Source organism: Macadamia integrifolia, unplaced genomic scaffold (genome assembly GCF_013358625.1).
Source record: "Macadamia integrifolia cultivar HAES 741 unplaced genomic scaffold, SCU_Mint_v3 scaffold1985, whole genome shotgun sequence".
Lineage (NCBI taxonomy): Eukaryota > Viridiplantae > Streptophyta > Magnoliopsida > Proteales > Proteaceae > Macadamia > Macadamia integrifolia.
In genome coordinates, this window is record NW_024868451.1 from 72,075 (window position 1) to 77,682 (window position 5,608).

Sequence of the window (5,608 nt, forward strand, 5' to 3'; positions counted from 1 at the left end):
CTGAATACAAGACATCATATACCAACAAAAGGCATATTCGATTTCAAAAGGGGAGGATGTCTTCCCTGAAGAAAAGAAGATTATGAGTATATTCCCTAGTCCTACCTAAGGAATGATTTGAGGATTTTAGAATTTGAGAATACCTCTCTAGTTTGAAAGACTATCTTATAAGTATTTATTATGCTATATGCATGACATCTAAGTCCAGCTGTGAATCAAAGATACTTTATTCCACCAAAAAAAATCAAAGATATTTGACACATGGAGGATCCTATTTTTTTTTTTTTTTTAAATCTCTTTTACTAATATATTTCTCATTTTGTTTTGCTTTTAATTACACATACGAAAGGAGTAATTATATATTATGATGTCAAACTGTGTAAGTAAGTGAGATTTGGGGTTCCTAATAAAAAACAAGAAATTTGGGATTTTTCCGTGCTAGGGTTTCTAGATGAGTGTTATTGCTATGGATTCGGGTGATCTTGAGAGATCTCCACTGTAACTTTTTTTTTTCTAACATGGTGAATTATCTTCTTCTTCATCTTAGGGCATAGCACATTATATTGGTGTGTGAATCTCGTTAAATTTCTATGTCATCTTGTTTGCATCAGTTTTGTTTTAGGTTCAAGTTTCATGGCATTTTTTATTGATATCATTATAGAAGAATGATTTTTCAAGCTTTGAAAATGAACAGTTTATAATTGAAATCAGCCATGATTGATCTGGCCGATTCAAATTCAGTCATGGCCAATTCGAATCAAAATCGGCATTGATCGATTTGATACATGATTCTAATTTTCATGATCTTGAGTTACGCCCAATTGTCTTTCTATACTTATCTGACTTGTTTGTGTAGAAATTTGTGTCTGCAATGGACATGGCTTTGATAGATCACATTCACAGCCATCCCTTCCATGTATTACTTTCCTATAGTAAGCTGAATTTAGCATAAGCTTGAACCATGAAATACCCAAATGGGCCATACGTTTTTTTAAGTAGGAATAATGGGTTTGTTTAAAATCTAAAATTTGCAGGATCCAGAATCTCTTTCCTTCAGGATAGGCCCACCAAACCATCAAAATGAGCCCCCAATCTTTCATCCGATGGCCAAAGCCATATGAGCAGGATATGCATCCGAAGGCATTTCATGCAATAATGCATTCACCTCATGTATATCATAAATGTCCTTGGATGCTTTCCCCCCAACTGTGATACAGTATTACAGTCAGATGACTTAGCCAGGTCCACTACGCATCACTTAAAACAAAATAAAGCGAAAAAGAACAGTCCTTGGTTGTGCCGATGGTGCACATAGCATCAATAGGAGTGGGGACACTATTTCGCTTTCCCACTACGTTTAGAGACAGGAGCGAGCAACCAAGTGACATTCTTTTGTCCAAAATAAAATTAAAAATTTTGTCTTCTTCTTCCTTTTCTCTCTCTTTATTTATTTTTTTAATAAAAGATGAAAATAAACTTATTAAAAAAAAAAAATACTATTCAGTTATAGTGTTCCCCACAACACACTGTAATCTAACCTCCTTAGCAGTTGCAATTTCTTCTACCTGTTTCCTACCCAAAAGAAGAAGAAGAAATAAACTCATCTCCCTCTTTTTTTGTACTCCAAGTCTCCAACAATCTCTCCTTTCTTTCGTCTCCCTTTTTTTTTTATCACAACTCGGAGGATCTTAATTATTGATAGGGAAAATTTCCTAAGATATGAAAATTAAAAAAAAAAAGTAATTAATTACAAAACAAGTTGGTTGGACTTTGTTTTACACTTTATAAATTTACTTGTTATGTAATTGGTTTTCTCATCTCATATATCTAGGAAATTGCCCCTTTTATTTATTGTATGGAAAAAAGATTACTACATTGCTTTTGTACAAAATCTTTTATACCCTTCTCACATAATAAGGTAAAGCCAACATTGACATTTTCTCTCCTATTCTGACTATGTGGGACCCATGTGAACCTATTAGGATAATAACATTTTCCAGCATCGGTATTATGTGTAGATTCCTTCTTACACTACCCTTGTTGGAAATCCTCCTCCTTATTTTATTATTATGTCCACATGGAATAGATTCAAATTGTATGATAAAACATGATTTCTAGTGATTGAATTGGGAAAATAACTAAAAAAAGAAATAAGTTTGGGAGACATAACCACTCTAGGTTTTCCAGGTTCAATAAAAACTTCTCTTCTTTTGATTGTACATAGCCTTTCTCATTCATTGATAAGGTGTGCTCAAGTGTTTTAACAGATTATCATTTTATGGGGACAAAAAGCATAAAAGGTAGTGTGGTTCATACACTTAGACACAGGAATGCCAAAATGATTGCCTTACCCTCATGAATAACTAAAATTCTGTAGTTTTGGATGTTTCTATACACACTCCCACTGTTCCTTGGTTGGCGTATGAGCCACACCACCTCTTATGGAACCCTCTCCCTTTTTAAATATTTTAATTCTTTAACTGACTTATTAGAGACTGTTTTACTTAACTAACCTCTCATTCTTACTTAAAATGGAAGCTTATTGTTACCAAAAAAAAAAAAGATTATTAATTATGGGTAATCAATACCAAAGCACAATTATTTCTTGTAGTGCTATTAAAAACAACAACGTTTGACCATAAAATTGCATGGAGGCATGCACCCTATAAACTTCACTATACCCTCTATTTACAACTCATAATGTAAGGTTTTTCATACGCCCAAATTACTACTCTGGTGTCATGGGAACCCTCTCCCTCAACTTCTTATTAACAAGTGGTCCTCCTATATGTGCAAGTATTGGAGCTAATGAGCTGAGATCCACCCAGTTCTTCCGCATTGACTCCATTATAGCTACTCTGCTTTCGTGGGAAACCCTCTCCCTTAACTTTTTAGTAACAAGTGGTCCTCCTATATGTGCAAGTATTGGAGCTAACGAGCTGAGATCCACCCAATTCTTCTGCATTGACTCCATTATAGCTACAACCATAGTTAGATCATCTGATAGCCTTTCAAGTTTGATGATCAATCTCTGCCTACATCTTCTCTCTCTCTCTCTCTCTCTCTCTCTGGCAGCCACATTCAAACTAGTGTTCATGCTTCAATTTCACGTCAAGACATGGTTTTATAGGTTTATGGTTTCATGGAGTATTCTAAGGCACAGTTTGTTCCGTTTCGGCCATGTTTATGTTTTTTTATTCACAAAAACGGAGAAACAGCCTAAAAAGCGTTTGATAAAATTGTTCTGTTTCACCCATTTCTAGAAACATAAATCAAAATTTATGTTTATTTACAATTCTATAAACCACTTTGACGAAACAAGTCAAATGAATTTGAGAGAAAAAAAAGGTTGTTGTGCTCGATATATCTCTCAACTATTTAAACCTAAAAAGAGACAATTGAACCATCTCTCTCTTTTGGGCATCCGATGATACTATTGGGTCATTATGTCTGCAAAAAACGTTTCGAGAAACAAGTGTATCAAATACCAAAAAATTTATTTTTGCTTTCAAAAATATGAAAAGCCGTTTCTTTCTAGACACATAAACAACATAAACGTTGCCTAATAGTTTCACCAATGACAAAAGATAATGGCTTAATGTTTGACGAAGTTTTTGATTATTATTGTGGAGCTTAAGGTAGAAGATTTAGACAATATTTGGTATACATTCTGAGAATGTATCATGAGTCCAGAATACATTCTAAAACAACAAAATATACCAAGCAATATTTTCATTGTTTAGATTCATACAAAACATAACCTTAGGCTTCAAAGAAAAGTCAAATTTTATTTAGAAATCAAAACATGTCACTAAAAATGAAAGAAAGGAGAATGTTAAAGTCTCAAAGAGGAGGCCCCCTCACACCCACCCTCCCCCAACCTCCGCCAAAAAAAAAAAGGTAGGTTGGTGCAGTCAAAAGAGAACATGATCAATATTATAAAGATAGGGATAATATAATCTATTCATTCATCAATTTCTGTTTAACTGTTTATATTTAATAACCAGGGTTGACTCACTATGTTACACCAGACTTTTTTTTTTTTCAGGGTGGTGGGGGTGAAGCACTAAAACAATGCAAAAAGTATCATCTATAATATAAAGAGAGGGGTAATCCATTCTTTGGAAACCAGCTAATCAATGAAATTATTTGACGATTATAAGGAAAAAGAGACATATACATTGCTTTACGTGTCCGTGACTCTCTCTTCTTGATACTCTCTCTTTATGACCTTGTGGGTATCCTTTTGAAACTCTCTTTCTCTCCCCCTCCCTCGCTCCCTCCTTTCAGAAAGTATATAAATCATGAGGCACCATATATATGTGGCCATATTGGCTTGACATGTGTTACACCCATACCCAAAATCCCGGTCAAATTTAAACTTTTGGACATAGATAATGCAACCCGAATGACAACCACTAGTAACTTGTAGATTTACCTAAGCTTTAATAGTAAAATGCACCAAGGGGTGGGGCTCGTATACTGGAAACACCTTAGAAATGACCCGATATAATTAAATATTCATTTCTACACAAAGGGACCAATTTGGCTTTAATCGGTGAAATCCTCCGATGAGTTATACCGGTAAAAAATCGGGTTATTTGGTTGTGGGGCTGATGAGCACATTTATGTGTGAAATCTAGGGTAGTAAAACATGCATTTTACATATTTAGAATGGAGCTACCTTGGGTTTTATTCTCTTTTTACAGGTTTTATATTTTCAAGGCCTTAAGGACTATCGGGCGTTATATCTTCAATTTTACACGTAAAGAGGTCCTATTTCTTTCTATGGTTGCGAAGAAGACGAAATTCTGAGCAAGATGGACGTGTTCAATTAAAAGTACACATTCGTTTGGTCATCCGTACAAATGATTATTCTTTTTCGGGTCAGAAAAAGAATAATGGATCAGAACTGAACCGAGATGCAGAACCAGCCCGTTTGCAATTGTCCCAGAGGTACAAGGAATACTCCAAATATCAACAAGGATCGATGGACCACATCGTTAAGTGATTAAAGATTTGTTTTTGGTAACAACAACTACCTAGCTTAGTTGGTGAGCTATGGTGTACAAAATTCCCTTGCTCACCAAGAGGTCTCAAGTTCGAATCTCATGGTTGTTTTTTTTTAGAGAATTTGTTGAAGATTTCCTGCTTTTCACTCACTTAAAGCACTAAGGGCATGGAGGGAATTTCCAGGAAAATCGTGGAAGCAAGAAGAGAAGAAAAAAAAAGGAAAGAGAAAAAAATGGGAGAAACAAAGATTGTCCAAATCTTCTCTCTCCTCCACATCATCACCAAAGATTGTCCAAATCACACAAAGGAAGAAAAGAAATCGTCCCTAGGAGAGTGAAAAAGAAGAAAAATAAATTAGAAAAAAAAGGAAAGAAAATAAGCAAAAAAATTATAGGAAATTTCTCAAAATTTATTTATCTCTTCTCTCTCCTCCATCTTAGCACTTTTGGACTCAAAAGATCTCACAATCAATTGTGGGTTTCTCTCTTTTAGGAAAGAGAAAATTGTTACCCTACCTCTCCATTCCCTATAAATACAACTCATGCAAGAGGAGGAGACACAATTCATTCTTCTTCTAGTTTTTTTAGTTGCTCTC